This window comes from Neodiprion lecontei, chromosome 3 (assembly GCF_021901455.1).
Source record: "Neodiprion lecontei isolate iyNeoLeco1 chromosome 3, iyNeoLeco1.1, whole genome shotgun sequence".
In the NCBI taxonomy this organism is placed as follows: Eukaryota; Metazoa; Arthropoda; class Insecta; order Hymenoptera; family Diprionidae; genus Neodiprion; species Neodiprion lecontei.
The window spans coordinates 29,897,681-29,916,302 of record NC_060262.1 but is presented as its reverse complement, the minus strand read 5'-3'; the positions used below and the strand labels follow the sequence as shown (position 1 = coordinate 29,916,302).

General features: G+C 41.3%; 1 protein-coding gene and 1 long non-coding RNA gene across 2 annotated transcripts in view; one reads left to right on the top strand and one right to left on the bottom strand.

Annotated features, from left to right (window-relative positions):
* The window catches only part of LOC107220619 (cadherin-87A), a 164,068-nt gene that overhangs the window by 7,209 nt on the left and 138,237 nt on the right, over nt 1-18,622 (top strand). The window lies entirely within an intron of this gene.
* LOC124293295 lies at nt 2,461-3,885 on the bottom strand. Its single transcript, XR_006903209.1, has 3 exons — nt 3,599-3,885; nt 2,850-3,100; nt 2,461-2,775 (listed from the first exon to the last, which is right to left on the bottom strand). It is a non-coding gene; the product is annotated as an uncharacterized LOC124293295 (long non-coding RNA).

The window sequence follows — 18,622 nt, the reverse complement described above, 5'->3', positions numbered from 1 at the left end:
GTGTTTCAACAAATTTCGCCGAATTTTGTCTGATCATGCATGATTCTGTTTTTTTTTTGGTTTGGAAACTATTAAAAATGTGGCCAATATGAGACAATAAATATCTTCGAAATGGACAACCAAAGAATCATGAAAACGTTTAACGATCATTTCAAATGCGAGTAAAAAAAATTGAGATATCGAATTCACGAAGATACTTCACAGCGGTGTCACTGATCCGACCCGTTATTAATTTTCTTTCGGCACGACACCGACGATGACGACGACGAGTCGGGAATTCCTTGGGATTCTCCGGGAGAGATGGAGCGGTTGCGTTGCCCTTTACATGCCGGAGACTGTATTCAACAACGAACTTACGGAGCTTCAGGACTCATTCAAGTCAGAGATTGATGGCTCCGTAATGGTTCTCTCACCACTTCCCGTTTCCCTCTTTCTGTTAACCCAGCGGCGTCCGAAATCCTTTAAGTTCTGTGCCATCCTGTCCGGACGAAATACGAACTTCGGTACTGGCCAAATACTTTGTACATGGTAAAGTTCAAACTCCGATTAAGCAAATGTAAATAAATACATATTTCAGGCCATGTGTGAATTAACGCGCAGTTGTCATTTAATACTCAAATTTGAGAGGTTGTTGCTGATCTGTCAATTAGTGATAATACCCCTCCCCCAAATTTTCAAAATTTAATGGAAAATTAAAACGAGACTTAAGCCAGCAGCAGCCAAACGTTCTAATGTTCTTTGGAATAAGGTAGTAAAGTCCGAAAATCAGGATGTTGTAAAATACCTTCAACTCGTAATGCTTTTATAGAATTACGAGGACGAAACTGCGTGTGAAAGTGAAAGTGCGTTTTTCGATTTCCAAAAAGTTTAACACGTTTGGCTGCTAACTCTGGCTGCTAGTTTCAGCTTCGGAAATTAAATATAGTACATTACACAAGAATTAATTTTTTTGTCGTTGTTGTGTATATGAAGATGATATTTAGAAGGAATATAAGTATCCGACGGTGGTATAAAGGAAAAAAGGAAATTACCCACTCACATTTTTATGCATAATATAATTAGCAGCATACTCGACTTTAGTGATTTTGAACGTCGTGACTCGACTGGGAGGGAGATTTGTGACAGATGTAAAATGCGGTGAGAGCCGGATCCGTGAGGATGAGTGGAAAGGAGGTAGATAGAGCGAACGCGAGTCCTGAGCGAAACGGGAAACCCGTTAATTGGGAGTAATTTCTGGGGTAAAATAATACACGAGCTAATTGCGTAACGCGAAAACCAGGTCGACCGGTTCCACCAGTGTATATGCCTAGTGCCTGCCTTCACTTATTCTTGGCAGTAAACTCTCGGCTCGTAGTCGTGTCTGGTGCCCTTCTGCTGCAGGGGTGCATCGGGCGTAAAGTGGATATCCATTGTTCCGTATACGGCGATTACGTCCCATCGACCTAATAATACATAATTCTTATTTCCGATAGGGTGAATTTCTCCGCAAACTCAATTCAGGGGGATTATTGCATTTCAGATTCGTTGAATTACGTCCCCATTTTATATACTTTATCGGATTTTCACTGCAGGTTTACATGATATTTCTTTCTTTTGTTACTTTCATAAGTACTTATATGTATACTCATCCTTTGAGATTGTTGTATTGTTTTTATCAAGTTTTATTTCGCAATCAAGATTCTCTATTCCATTTCGTCGCTTCATCGTATTGTGCTTTATTCGCTAAGCTTATAAGATCGGCTTTCTATTATGTGAAATGAGTTTTTAATTGTTTAAAACGGAGTAACAAGAGATGGGCATGTTTCTTGTTTTTTTTTATTTCTTATATCTTCAAATCGCGATCAATCAGATTTTGGATCAAAAAGAGAAAAATATTCAGTGAGTCATGTTAAGAAATGAATTTGAAGTTCAATACTTATTACCTATCCTTTTTTTTTTTCTTCCGAATGAGACACGCCTTTCACTTTCTCTTATCCGCAGTACCTACATTAGTTTGACATAGTATCTAATGAGGCTATTAAAAGATAATTACTTATATAGGTAGCCATTCCCGAAGTTACGCTACAACCGAATTAGGGTCTGATCTGCGACAGTAATTGATATTTGCAAACACTTTGACACCTAGGATGATTTGATTACTAGGTCTGTTTTAATTTAAATAATCAATTTTTGCTTGCATCCAAAAGCGTCATTATTACGATTTGGTTATTTTCTCTCTTTTGCTACCCACATTTTACCATTGGTTCAGAAAAAAAATCAAAATTTATGTATTAGCTGGGGTAAAATGCGATAAAACTCCGATCACATGTAGTTAATTAGCCGTAAGTCTCCGCTATTCATTTGGAATGTTTAAAAGCACAATCAAATTGCAATAAATTCAATAAAATCGATGAAATTTCAGCTTGTGTGAAATGTGACGAATCATTTTTAATATATGTATATGTACTTGTGAAACACATTTTCCAATTGAACCATTCGGTCGGTTGAAACCGTAATGCGTTTTTTAAATTGGGACATCCCGTGCACATGTATATATACATTATTTTTTCTCAATCCTTAATCAACCGAAATCGTCGAGCATCAAGTTTACCGCAGTATCTTGATCAGAAGTAAAACATCCGCGTCATGGTTGCGGTCTTCATCGGTCACCAGGGCCAACTTTACGAGCCGTAAAGTGTCGCGAAGGAGTGGAGTTGAAGTTAAATTAGGGTGTCGGTACCACAAGCCATTTGTAAGCTCGTAGACATCCGAGGAGCTGGAGCCTGACTCTGGAGGCTGAAATGGTATCACCTTCAACGTATATACGCGTGCAATTAAGTCCCACTTGAGCACCCTGAATTTCTACGAACCTACGAATATGCCCACACATACGAGGACTTTACACGTGTAAGACGCGTGCATGCATGTGCCACTCGAGAGGAGGTTCAGTAGGTTGAACCTGGACGACGGTCCTTAGAGGACGCGTAACCTTCCGCCTTCTCGAATGGAAATCGGCTTACGGCGGTCCCTGTAGGATCGATGTTGGCGTTCAGCAAATACTTGGTCGACCCGTCGGTGGCGGCTTGGGACTTCCGACATTTCCCGCCGCCCAAAACTCCACCTTAGAAGTGTTGGAACGAAAAGTTGCGATTTAAGCCGTGCCGAAACCGTTTCCTCATCCATGCTAGTACAACGTAGTATACGATTGCAGAGTCGAGCGCTTGTGTATAACGATTTCCGAATTCTGACTCTTAATTATTTTAAATTTCATTTGCCGAAAGTCCGTTTGGCGAAATACCCACTTTTAATGTAACTGCCGTGATCACGTTAACAGTAAGAGTCTGATTCGAGTAGGGCCTTAGAGTTTCGATCACATTGAAGTTAGGAACGTTATCGTAACGATTCCTGCCGAAGAAAAGCTGTTACTTTGCGATTTTGGAATTGTCTGAAATTCATTAAATCTTAATATAACAAACCACACTCATATTTCAAAAACTTAGTTCCTTTAAAATCATCGCAAAATAAGAAAGATAGTGATTTTTTCCCAATGTTTCGCTACGATAACGTCACTAACTCAAACCTCATAAGTTTCGCGGGTACAGGTTTACCTTATACCTACCTTGCTCCGAAGAACGCAGACGTTGTCCGAAATTATCACGTACGCAGTACCCGCAGCGACCGAGAGAAATACAGTTGAAACGGTAGGTTTTCACCCCGAAGCGAGAGGGCGAGAATTAATGAGTAAAGAATCACTTAACAACGTCATCAGACTTGCCCCTGGGTGACTAATTACCCTTCTTAGCTTCGCGCTCTCCTCCGCAACGTCCAAATAACAACCTGCAGAGCTGTGTAATTTGCACTCACCCGCCCGTACGTATATATATATATATAATATATATATATATATATATAATATATAGATATATGCGTTGAACGAACGAAATACAAGATTCTGCACATCCTCGGCGGCAGGAGGCTACCCTCGAGCGTTGCAGTGTCTCGTAAAATTGCGTACAGTCTACGTGCAGAGAATCTTGAATCGATACATCGACCTCGCGCAAAAATGACTCGAGATCTTGGTTACGCGTCTCTATAAGGTGGGCTTTATGTACCCCCTGCAAATCCTCCAAGACTCAATACCGAAGCTGATATACGCGTGAAGCGTGTGGTTCGAGATTAACGTGCATGAACGCCTCACGCGCACATCATATAGCGCGGAATACCCGGATATTTCAGTAAATTTTTACGTTATGCCGCTCCGCATACGTCGTCGATATATCTATCCGATTCATTCGAATATAATTTGACTGGCTGATGATAATAAGATTTTCTAACATTTGAGAAATTGGTTTTCCGTACAAAATTATAAACTTGGCTCGTGCACTTTTGCTTCTCGATTTACTATCTTATTATACATATACACACGCGATACGGTGTCCAACGAGGAGGCGTTGAACCGTTCAGATATATTACGGGATATTGGCAAGGAACCGGTAATAGAGGGCTCGGCCAACTTCGACGGTCAATATCTGACCGGTAAATGCATTTCACGCTTTGTGGAACAGAAGAAAGCAAAGGGGAATTTCTCTTTGTCCGTCACAAATGTACCTATATCTGTAATAGACACTTTTCCTCGCTACTGATGCAGCAGCTCGACACCATCTAGACTGGACTAGTTTGCGTAATCGAATTTGATTTACGACTCCTTCATACTCCCGTGAGATTCATCCGTGGTGGTTATCAGGATTCTCTGTGCCGCGCTGGCTGGCGCAGCCTGCATGAAAGTGAAGTACACGATCTAGTGAACGTTATTACTTGAGAGACGGTATAAGAGAAGTACGAGGCTGAACGGGGTACCATTGTGTTTAATTCTTTCCTCTCACGTCTCGGCTTCGACCGCCTTATATTCGACGATGCTGTATATATACTCTTCTCGCAACGTCTTGCTTTCTCTTTTTTCCATTCCCCCTCCAATTGTCTTTTCTCTCCTAATTATTTCCCGCGCCCTGTTATTGCCATAGGAAAGGATTCATCGTACACCTCTCGTCCGGGAGATCTTTAACTTTCAGGCAGACGCGACTCGCGATTGCTAAGATTGAATTGCCTCGGTGATAGAATAAGAGCAAGAAACGAATCGACGAAAGTGAACAGAAATTTACAAATTGCAATTTTTCTTCGAATATTTGACAACTCTCTGCAGAGTAATGTTATTTTTTTTTTTTTTTTTTGATTGCATGCTTGTTTTTTTTTTTCTTCTTCTTTTAAACTAAAAAACATGAAACATTTTCGAGTAGTCTCGAACACTCGTTTCGACATCTGTTGTCAAAGATGAGCATTTGTAACGCTATGACTATGCAAAAATGATATTTTATCCGCGTTTCTGAAAGTCAAAGTTTAACCAACCTCCATATCTTGCGTTTTCTTGTATATTACTCCATACTCCGTGCATCCACTTCATAAAACTCTGTCTACAATTACACGAACTACGTATCGTGAAATAAAATATACGTCGACGCACCTTGAACCTGTGTACTGGGTATGCGTAGTAACGTGCAGGAAACGGTGGGTAAACGCATAAAACCATGTTCATTATTCCATGGAAAATGTGGTTGTAGTCCCCATCTGCGGTCCCTCGTCGAGTAGATCCCTCCCTCCCCCTCGGCGCTCACCCCCTTGCCGCTCTCTTCGCTCTTTGCTTTTCGCCTGAATGCAAACGTTTGTTGTACCTACCTGAATACGTACTCGCATACCTACGTATGTACGTATGTATAGAAATGCAATATCGTGTATACCTGTATTACGCAACGTGTTCAGAATCTATGCATATACATACAGAGGGGAAGAGTCAAGGCTTAGGTCCTAAACAAACCAGCCTAGGTTGAATTTCATTACAGCGATCACCCCCACTAAGCTGTAGGGGAGACGGGTCCTAGTTATCACAAGGTCCATATCTATGCATGCCGCCAGATATCGGAACGATTGAACTTGTAGTTCAATATTTGAAACAAACGAATGTTGCTAATTAGATTATCGCATCATAGGCGACCTCGCAGTCATTGAAAAGCCGGAATTGAACCTGATAACTAATTATTTATACTTATATGTAACTGGGAATCTGAGAATTTTCACTTGTGTTTTAAAGTTTCAGAGTATATCCGGGAAAAGTAAAGAACCGGTGATATTTTTCCAGACTTTTTATAACTATAGTCGTACTTTCACTTTGTTGTTGGATAAAACAATGATTGTTCCCAGTTTGATAAGAAATGGAATAACTCGTTCGGAATACCATATAAAGTGTTTGTACCTAATAGGGGTTTTTATTTGTTTGGGCGCCAGTTTTTTCTCTCGACGACGATGCGCCGTTTGGTCGTCAATTGTAATTCGGGTCGGTTGTTTTCTGTGAAAGTTGTATCCCTGCGGAAGAGTTTTTATTTTATCATCGAACGAGGAGGCAAAACTATCGTATTCTTAATAGGAAAAATGGCGCGTCCTCCGCTGTTTGGGAAAAATCGTGAAATCTTTGTCGACGGTATAGTTTTCGTTCGATATTGTCGCAAGTATATCAAGTTTTCAGTATGTACATATACATGTAACATTAGCCATCATTCATTTTTCTTATCGAAAGATAGCAGTTTTTACATCCTTTTACGATCCAGTTCCTCGTCAGCCTGCATCCGTGCTGCATTTCATGTTACAGATAAACAAACACGGATAAACATTGTTGGTGATGTGAGCAAAATTGTTCCAAGTTCTATCGACGAGAAATTTTAGCCGTTACCCGAAACTGTACTAAATCACTTGGCGCGAGACGGCGAGGGGGTGAAAATACTTGAATGCACACGGTGGGATCTTACTAATCATTGACTTAACCTCGTGTACAAATTGTATCACGCATTTAGGCGCACCTGCCTTCGCGCCGCACACATTATGTACATTACAGGTTCACTCACACGGTATAACTTGCGTAACTTCGGCACTGCCCGAGTGTAAGGGAATCGGCGTTTACGCCGGATCAGGCATTTAAATGCATTGGCGCCTAAAACCGACTGATCCGTGCAAAAGGGTTTCAGCGATTCGCCAAGCGAGCTAGGCTTTATAAACCTCTCCGCGTGCTGGTTCAACTTTGAGCGCGTCAACAGTGAACGACGGTCACGAAAGGCTTCAACTTTGAACCCGAGACCCCGAAGAGTATAGGTTCAGGTCGTACGTATGACAGGGTTCGTACCCATAGGGAAAACTCGGAAAAATAAAGCTGGAATTTTGAGTCTGTCGAAGAAATAAACTTGTTCTTGTACAAAGTACTGTCGATCTTAGGACAAAAAAGATTGCACTTAAAATTTCGTTTCGTCGGATCGCTTCATACATTCTATGTATATTGTTTAATACCAAATCTTCTTACGTTTTTTGCTTATGGAAAATCGCAGGGTTATTGTTTGTAAATTGGGTAGTAAGGCAGTAAGATAGTTACTAGGTAAAATTAAAGATAACAATATGAATGTGTTGAAGAAAATCTGAATAGGCATCGTATTTCTTGAAAGGTTACCGAAGAAAGTCTTATTTTCAGGCTGGAATGTCTGGAAGAGTCGGGGAATTTCACATTCCAAAAACGTGCGAACCCTGTATGACCTCGTCAATTATTGCTTATAATATGACGGGCAGTCAGTTCCTGAAGTTCTTCAGACGATGATTCCTGGAAATTTGTTGTTCATTTGTCAAATGCCAGAATTAGCAGTGAAAAATTCATGGCCATTCCGACGAAGTTGAGAAGCGAGCAATTCTGCGCCATTCCTGCATTTGAAAGTTATACACGACGGCTTGATCCACCTCTACGTATAATTCGGTTTATATGGCATAGAGGTAAAAATGGACCACAGCACTGACACGCCGGCGGCGTCGAAATTGCACTACTACTCATACGTATACATGAAAAGATAATTGACAACGCGGAGCTTCTGCTAATTGAAAGTCTATCCAATTTAAAGTAGATTAACCGACGCTTGTGCATGACGTCTCATCCCACGCTCCAAGCTCATTGCTGTTGCCGTTGCTGAGTTTTTTCCTATTGCCAGGGATAAAACTCCCTTGAAATGGCCAATAACGTACGCCGTCGTTCTAATTTGGCGGTAGTCGAACCAACGCTCCGGGGAATCCTATATTTTCGGGATGATCGATTAGTACCGATCCATTTGACGTTGCGGGTGCATTGCAGCCGATGTAATATTACCAGCCTACATACGTTATACTTTTGAGTCTTAGATATGTAGATGTCCAGCAAGATATTTCAGATTCATATGCGTTCGTTTTCACTTTCACGATTAGCTAATGATGTTTATCTCGGTGCATCGCTAACGCTGCTGCTTATTCGGCAAGATTTTGATATCCTCTGTCAGCGATTAAACAACGTTTAAAATTCGTGTGCGTGATTATTATAAGTTTCGTGATAATAAACAGAAGAAAATTAATCTTTGTCAAGAAAGTTTGATTTTACCGTTAGGAGAATGCTATTTCAAAAATTAAGGAACATAATGTTTTTTATTAACTGAATATCAAAATCGTAGATATTCTAAATTTTTGAAACATAATAGGTAGTTGTAATTAAAGTGAATCAGTAGAATGCACAAAGAGTATTTGTTCCGGTTTTTTATTATCTGAATAATTGAAATCAGATTTTCTTCAATTTTGAAATAACACTCTCTTGGTTGCAAAATCAAACTTTTACGAAGGATAGTAATTTTCATCTACTAGTGTCACTTAACATACCAATAATCACGTACACAAATCCCAGGTACAAAATCTCTGCAGACTTGTGCTAGAGAAATTATTAAATCGTTATTATGCAATACTACAGAAGCAAACCTTAAGGGGGGTGTATATATTTTTCCATTGTTTTGATGCATGACAAATTAAAAAATAATGAATTCAACCCAGACCATTCGATATCATAGACTACTTCAACTGTCTTTTGTTTGATTCTTTCTGCAGGGATCTCTGAGTATTACTGATTTCGCCTAAATTTCAAATTGATTAAAACACGGCCGAAGTGTATCTATCACTATATCTACAAGATCCGGAGATATTCTATTGCGCAGTATTTGATAAGCTAGAAATCAGTAGTTGTTGACTACGTAATAAATAAAGAAAAATGACCAAAAAAAATCTCTTGCCATTTCGATCACCGTGAAAAACTGTATAAAAACTTTATTGAAAATTAAATTGGTTGTTCGGTTCGAACAACAACGGAGTTTTGAATAGCGTACTTTTTCATTTTTTTCGATCAGCACTTCGACGTTGAAAAACTACATTTTTCGCTCCATCGAATCGGCTCGGTTACTGCAAGCATCACCGATACGCTGCGTGCAGTAACGTCTACTACTCCTATTACACTCATCCAACGTGTAAAGGAAACATTATTATTACCATGGATAGTGTATATTTCACCTGCAGTTGTAAGTCCTCGATGTATACGTGCTCGTGCCATTTCCCTGATTTCCATGAATAACCTCCGGGAAATTTTATACCTTTTTCCTTCTTCCTTTTTTCCCCCTCTTTTTTGCCTACTCGCCGCCGCCTGCAGCCGTCAGTTACCGTTCGATTCAAATATATAACGTCGGAATCAAAAATACGTGGACGGTGGATTTGCATGCGGGTTGAATTCTAATGGAACGCTGAAATTGGATCAAAGGTTAAGAAGGTTCCGACGATTGAGTTTCGCGGATGTTCGCCTGGTTAAAATGCTGCGGGGGCCTTCGAGATCCTACCTGGGGGCGGAATGGAAAGGAACAGAAGAGGCAGCGGCGGGGAGGGTAAGGGAGGGGGACAGGATTGACTTATACCTACCGTCCCCAGTCATCCCCCGCTCGCGACTCATTGAACAACCCGAAGCATCGACCTCGTGGCTTCCGATGTTACCTAGTTACCGGCACTGGAGCATGCGAGAAGGGGTCAGGAGAATTTTATCCCGGAGCCGAAGGGGCGCCGATGCGGACTCTTCTTCTTCTTCTTATTCCTCTTATTCCTCTTCTTATTCTTATTCCTGTTCCACTTCTTCTTCTTCTCCTCTTCCTTTTCCTTCTCCCTCCTTGAATTGCACGAGGCTTTCACGGGTGGTAAATGAGAATGATAATGGGGTGATCAAAAAGGGGCAGGTATCAACGGCGGGGTGAAACATGGCGGCAGGTGAAGCAGGCAAGTCGGGAATAAAGTGAGGGAGGATATGTATATATATAGGGTGGGTCTAGCTCGCGGATTTCTCGCCGTTGCAGGCTAGGCTGCGGTGGAGGCAGTGATCCGAATTCGCCAAAGGCCGAAAGAATAATAGTCGAAGAAATAGCGGCGATAACTTCTGCTCTGCCGAACGGGAAAAGTCTTGTTTTTGTACTTTGGTTCTTCGATTCGGTTCCTAAATTCGCGGTTCTGTTCTCTTTTACTTCATCTTCTTCTTCTTCTTTATTTTTACACACCTCCTCGCACTTCTATATGAGTACTTTCACCCCTCAGACAGTTTATTATTTCAGCATCGCGTTTCGCCCAGCCCCGTATCCACTCGACTTTAACCAACTCGAATTGATCAATCCATGAAAACCGTCGTCGGAGAGCTCTACCGCACGATCGGTCTTACTAGCCTGTAGAAAATGTAGCCTCAAGCTTTTCTGTTTCCTCTTACGTTTCCCTTGAAAATATTTTATACCCATGATAGGCAAAGCGTGTAACTTCCACTTCGTCGCCTTTTGTCTTCCGAGATCATTGACGGCCACGCGTGTTTTCCGCTTTTTTTTATCAAATCACTGGGTGCATCCATCCAGTTTCTTGCGCACTTTTACATCGTCGACGTATACAGGGAACAAGCTCTTATCTCGACGGCATTTTCGTATACCGTGTATGTCATATACTTCCATACATATAACACCTCTGTGTATATCGTGGAAAAAGTAGCATTCAGCATGTTCGATCTTGCGATGACAAAAAGTGAATATTGCACTAACACAACGGGTTTATATATATATGTATGTAGTATACGATACCCGGTGTGATTCCCGCGAAATATGCGGCGCTTTGTCAGCGTCTCTATGTGTAATATATTTCGCAGAAGAACGTCAGGAAACTCCATTGTGGCGTGGTGTCATTACTGTGGGTATATAATCAATATCTTCACATTTTTCATCATGTTTATACGACGTATAAAATCTTTGTGTCGTAATATCCAGGTTGAAGTCAAACCGCAGACCACCACAGTGCCGTAGCGTTTACGCTTTTAAAATATACTTTTGGTTTATTGTCAGCCACACGGCTATCAGACGATCCGCATAATTCACGTTCCATCGACGTTTGACGACGTTTGAAGTACGGGCAACCCGGTCGTCCACTCATTTTGATCGTAATCTTTCGGGACTCGCGAGGAAAGATCCTCTTCACCGTTTGGCCATTCTGTTCGACGAACAAACACGCCGAGTCAATAATTTCGTAGGGAATCTCAGCATCGACTAGTACCTACACCGAACGGTTATATACACAGTAGCGATGGCCATTAAGCTAAAAATAATCGATGCGTCGATTAATCGGGCCCAAAAAAATAATCGAACACGACTCGATTGAATCGGTAATAATTGATCGATTAACAGATTATTTCTTTTTTTCCCTGAAACTGCAATGTGCGTGTTAAACCAAAATTTCGTAAGTTTCATTACGCAGTCTTACTGCCGGAAAAGTTTTTTGGTAATTTACAGTTTTATTTGCAATATTTTTCAATTTCAGGTGAAAATATTCATTTATCTTTCACTTATTGCATCAAATAGGTACTTGGTAAGTAAGACAATGATAATATAATTGATACACTCGTCACATAAATTGATATTGTACTTGATCGTTAATAGGAGTCAAGAACAAAAACCGATTTGCGAGGAGAAATAACCGGGTCGGTCGATTGTTCGTCTTTGCAAAATAATCCATCATACTCAATCAATCGGGAAAAAATAATCCATTCGATCAAAAATTGATTATATTTAGTCATTCTTACGTTACACAGCCTGCATACATTGCGGAAAGTATAGCGACGTCTACTTGTCGTTAGTACGCAAAATTAATCTCCGGAGTTGCTTCAGCTGGATTCGGTGGCACCCATGTGTGATTTCCGCTGATCGCTCCCCCTCCACCCCCACCCAGCACCCCTTTTCCCTTTCCGGCGTTCATTGTCAGTGCGGCCCTCTCGCCTCGTCGCGGTGTTCCGATGTAACCAAGATCGCACAGGTGATACCGGTTGGCGGTCGTGGCGTTCACTTCGTCACGTTGGCAGCGGCACCTCCGTTCTCCACCCCTCCTTATCCCTGTCGCCTGATCCCCCAGCGATCCTCGCATCCTCCCACCACCTACCCCTTTCTCGAGTTCGATCTATCTGGAACAGAGGCAATATCTTATAGAATATACGTGCCGTGGAAGAAAAGAATGAGAGCCAAGTTCTGTCCCCGAGCAAATAATGACCGATGGAAAGAAATAAAGGAATGTGCCGTGGTTTATTTTGCCGCGGGTTTCTTCCGGTTCTCCCTCCTTTTTACCACCCCCCTCCCACACGCTATTTCATCACTCTTGTGATTATTTTTTTTTTCTTCTTTTTTTTAAATATTTTTCCCTTTTTCTTCATACTGTCGCCGGACAAACGCGAATGAAGTGATATCTGAGACGCGAGACGTGGGGTTTTAATAAAATTGTGCAGGATTGCGTAGGAATTAAATTTCTAATGTTTCGTGAAATTATGACGGAACGCAATTTCACTCGGATTTGAGACCAGGAAGCCTCGGCCTGACGTACCGCATCCAGTATGTGCGTGCGTGCATGCCTGCGTCTAGGGGTAGGTATTGTATATACCTATACACTGTGCGTTGAGGATTCCTATCCCTTTGTCAATTAACCGATGGATGCGAATTGACCTCTATAAATATAATTACTTACTGCCCAGCGCATTAACGCACGCAGAGTGACATATGAATTATTATTTTCCGCAACTAATGCCGTATACGGTGAGAATTTGCGGTATTTCGGACGGACCAGATGTAATAACCCTCTATATCCATATACCGGAACTCTATTCACGCTAGCCGACCTCGGTCATTAAATTTCGAAGCCCGCCAACCTGTCGGACGAACGAACATCGCCTAACGTTCATATCCGCGTTTTGGGAATTGGTCGTTATCTGCAGAGGGATGAACGAATAGGACTACAGCCGTCTCGGGCGTTTCTTATCAACTACACGCATTTCTCAGTTTTTGTATTTTTCAATAACTTCCACACCAGTCTGTATACAGCCGATCGATTTATCGACGAAAACGCTATCGTGAAGCTCTCGCGAGGCACGGAAGACCAGCAGGAACAGCACCGTGCATACCCTATCTATGCGTTGCAGACCGGTTATCCCGGCCGTATAAGCACGTCGAGAAACTCAGGCATCAACGCGGAGGGGAACGGAAAGGGTGCCAGCGGTGAAAGAGAAGAGGAGAGACAGAAAGAGAGAGAGAGAGAGAGAGAGAGTGATCTCTATACGAGGATGAACAAGCCCGAGACTCGCGATTACATGTATACTCCCACTCGATGTACTCGGGCATACACGGCATACGCTAACTCAGGTACCTTACACAGCGGAGGACGCGTATAGATTCGATCGCGTCGATGCTGCACAGGATAAGGGCTGTGTTCGAGTAAAAGTAGATGATGTCTGAAAGAATACCGTCCTTGCAGTCATCGTGAGCTTTGCGAAAAATCCCATACATATTGTAGCCGCCGCCGCCGCTGCCGCGTGTTCTTGAATAAGAGGTCACCAGTTACTACCCTTTCTTCGTCGTATGCACGGGGTGCTTTGCAGACCATTTCCATTACCGCGAGAAGGACAAGGTTTTCGGCTCAGCCGAGTAGCTAAAAAAAACTTGAAACAGTTGCTGCCTGCACTTATATATTGTAGTCGTCTATGTCTACGGTGAAAGCAAAATTTGATCCAGCGAGGTGAGGCTGGTGGCCTTTCCCAGCTCCGACGTGTCGAGCCATAATTCTCTCGCTTTTTTTTTTCTTTCTCTGCCGCTCTCACTCTCTCTCTCTTCCTTTCTCTCTCTCTCTCTGTCTCGCTTCTCTGGGTTTGAGTTGTGCCGCAGCATGTATTTCAACGGCTAGCGTTAATTAAAAAATGTATTCTTGACTCGATCCAATGAGCTGCGAGTAAAATAAATATTATTCATACCTATATACGTACCCTTTATTCACCGAAAAGCTATTTCCTCTAATATTAGGCATACGTATGTACGTACAATCGTACGTCGCCATTGATTTTACGTGTCAACTGTATTTTGTTAAATACAATTTTCGTCAAACATTGTTTTATGCCGGGGAGGATTGAATAATAATAGCAATAATGATAACGAATGAATCGAAAAGTTCATTACCTTCAGGCTCGTGCAAATCGTCGTTGTCACAGTTTTGTTAGTAAATTTTCCAACCGAATGTCACGTTCGTTAGACATTGATTGAATTCATCTATATTTCGCAACGCCCGGGTACAAGGTGCGCTCGAGATAGGGGAGGGATGGGGCAGGGCTCTACTTATGGATTCAACACCTCGCCACCCCCTCCCCGACCCGCCCCACCCTTCCTGCCTCCTTCTCCTCGTTGCAGAACCCCATGGCATGTTAAATTTGCCTTACAAATTTATGAACACTTTTCTTGCCTAAAGACATTACTCAGACCGATCTAACGAAAACTGGTAATGGAGGCCACTTTGTCGCGTGGGACGAACACTCGTTAGTATCCTCGAATAAATTGGTATTTTTAGCTTTGAGAGCCGTTTCATTTGACTAAAGTAATGAATAAGTAAATGAATGAATTATGTGAAACATATTCGTTTCGGTGACAATTTTTATGGTCAAATCTCGCATTTACACGGCGTTATCTTATTGACGTAATAACGAAGACGAAGTTTTGATTGCGATTTTCAAGTTATGTAGCGTCACTCTCTTGTTCAGGGATTATAAGCGAGAGGGGAAAATTTTACAGATATATCACTGCAGCTTTCATTATAAGGCGCTGCATAGCTGGAATTTATACACGCATACTTTCTATGTCAGACGCGACGATCAACCCTCATAACATCGAGTATTCCGAAAATTCAATTTCACTTGGGATATTTGCCCTTTCTTCTGCGTCGAGAGGTTATTGACGGGGTTAATTCGAGCCTTGTTAATTATTGAAAGGTACTCGCCAGCTTTTCGCAAGAGGAGGGAGAATTCGCGGAATAATGTCTTTCATCTCGCGAATAAGCGCCAAATGTTTTTGATAGCCGAAATTAAAACGAGATTTTATATATATATATACGTAGTCTATTATATTATATATTTGAATATATAGGACGAAGGAATGTCAATCTCAATCGCCGTTTCGATATTTCATAAAATCCATTTTAGCGATGACAAAAAGGTTAAGATATAAGTATAAAATAAAAATTACCATAGTGAGACATTTGTCGGTTGATTTTTATAAGAAAAAAATATGCACTTAATTGCAGATTTAAGGAAGTCAAATCTTACAAAAATCAATCCCTTTGCAATTTTTTTCTGTATGGTTTTAGCAAAATTACATTTGTGCTTTGCCGAAGGTCAGAAATATAAAAATTCGGTTATTCAGAGAGTTCTTCGAAAAGACTTACGATCAGTCACGGCTTTGTTAACGTTGGATGTACTATTTACGTTTGTTATAATCAACCTAATACAAGTTGAAACTCGACAGAAAGGCAATTTAGGAAATTGGTTTGCGGGCTATACGCTTGAGTTTGTAATATTCAATGGAATATGCCGCGGTAATGATATGGCGCAGAGAGCTAAGGAATGGTGAAAATATCCTACAGAGGTTCCGGCTTTTCTCGATCTTCGTCAAAGGATCAGTTACGGTCTTTTCGAAGAGTTTGTTAGCAGCAGAGTGTAGGAAAATTCGGCAATATACTTTCTCCGCTTGCCCCCCCCATTAGCGAATATTTGTACCGCGGATTGAATGGAGGGAATTTTCACAGTGTCAGAGGACGACGCGACGTTCGAGGGGTTCAACTCGGATCATGTGAAAAGGAAATTAGAAGGAAAAGGTTTTTTTACGCGCGGATTTGTGGATGAAGCCGCGTGTAGGCAAACGAGTTTATAAATATACACCTAGTGCAAAGTTTCGCCGTATCTGAGGACGATAATACCGGATGTCAAAATTTTTCCACGACTCTTGTGCGGCGGGTAGACGAGTGAAAAAATCGATTCTGTAATGCAACGAGGCGTATGATGCAATTGACATTTTTTACATCAAACTCCATCCCTTCCAGACTTGTACGAAAAGAAGAAAAAAAAAACATTCGAACCACGCGATGAGGGGTGGAAAACCCCTTCGTATATTTGTATTATACATATCCTCCGGTCATTTCACAATACACGATCGTCTATATTGTACCTATTATACACACGTCAGTATGTTGGGAACGAACCTTATATCGATATATTTGTATATATCTGTGTGTGTGGGTGTGTAGGACATTTTGAATGATGTTTCGATCATACAACGCGTTCTTGGCGAAATCGAGGCCAATAATAACTGCAGAAGCAGGTAGAATGTTGCCTCGATAACTCCGTTCCATCAACGGAAGAGAGAGAAGTCACTGTGAATTTATGTACACCGCATCGGCTCTATGGTATACGTATATGGTGTACATACGCGAATATATATATACGTGGGAATGCCGCAGGGATCACTTTTTTTTTATGTATATAGACATGAAAAAAGAACAACGACCGATACCGCCTTCGATATCCTAAAGCCTATATCCTTCAGGGAAAAAATAACTTTGATTTATTTCCGCAAATTCTACGCGCGCGCATATCTTCTCTTTACTCTCTCTAACGCTCACTCTGTCTCTGTCTCTCTCTTCTCTTCGCTTCTAATAATATGTCAGAAGATGCGCATGCGCGAGTTATTATGTCTCTATATCATATAAATACTGTGCCAAAAAAAAATCCATAATTTTCGTCAGCTTTAAACTACCCGAAACCATACTTTGACATGATCCGGAATTACCAAATCTCTCAGGACAAGGCTCATTCTTCACGGAGGTTATTTTTTCACGACAAACTATAGTTTTAGGTAGTTGAAAGCTGGTAAAAAATTATCGATTTTATTTTTTTTTTATGCGCAGTGTATACTCTATATACAACGTACATATATATGCGTTGTGTCGTGTGTGTGTTACGAATATGCGGCGTGTTTGTTAATTCCCGCCCCCGCTTTCAATTTTTAGCCGGTAAAGTAATTGCGGTATTCCAGGAATAACTTTGCTTACACGTTGATTGCGAGGTGAAATAAATTTTCATACACGCGGAGGTCTAACGCGATTATTATTCTTCAAATTGCGGCAAGTCGTTGCGGCTTGTACGTCTCTCTCTTATTCGTACGCGTCTCCCCGGGGAATCTAAGGGAGGGGTGGGAATGGCTATGTACGTGCGTATAGACAAAACGGATTATGAAATCTGGGCGTGCTTCGTCCGTCGACTAGTGTAACTGAATTACGAGGGTTGCTGCGTTTACCTTCGACAGGGGAGAAAGTCATAACTCCGCCATCCTCTGCTACACACTCTCTCTCTCAGCGTCTGTATAATTAGGTGTATACACTGCGCGCGAAATTCGATCTCGCAGCCTTGGAAATTTTTATCTTGTCGTCGTTTTGCGGATTATATACATCTCAAAGGTGCAGAAAATCTATCGTCATGTGCAGGCTACGTATACGTATACATACACATGTATAAGAAAAAATCTGTGGAGAAAATTCGTTGAAAACATTTATTTACCTGCGTAAATAATAAAATATGTTTAGCGTTATAATGGATCGTGATCGAACTCTCAAACGCATATCGGTTATGCGACTAAGGTATTTTCAATATTCCAAGGAAGAAACTGTACGCTTTGAAATTAGATGAAAATACCGAAAGTATAATGGAACTGTGTAATATTACGTTATTAGACATCCTGTAAAATTTTAATTATTTCTTCGTCGCTTTTTCTATTGAAATAAGTTTTTGTATTGTATACCTTTATAGACATATCGGTTTCACTTGACGCCGTTATGCCATGTATTTCAATTAGTTGTTTTCTGCTCGAAATTATTGGAACGAGTGTATATTTGGGAAGATACGCTGCTGCGACGCTATTGTTTGATTAAAAATCAAGTCGGGGGATCAGAGACGCTTTCAATGAGGATGGAAAGGATAAATCCGTGGTACCCTGTACAACGTCACGGTGAATTTCTGCTCTTTAAAACCGCACGCACGCCGCGAGACGAGACGCGTTGCTAAAAAGGCAAACACTAACAAATTAGTGTTCCGTCAATCGAGGAACGTTCAGCCGTCGGAGGGCGAGGAGAACCGTTTAGCGCTCGTTTGTTCGTTTCCAGAATGCATTTTTCACTGACAATGAGCTTCAAGTCCGCGTTAATGTTCTCCTCGTTCTTTCGTCTATACTTTGTACGTATATTGCAATGGTGATAATGTTTGCGGTAGGTCAGTGGCTGCGGTGTGTAACGGATATGCGGAAGTACGTTTTGAAAAGCTGTAAGCTCTTGAAGGAAAATTTGTCTACATTATTTCAGTTTT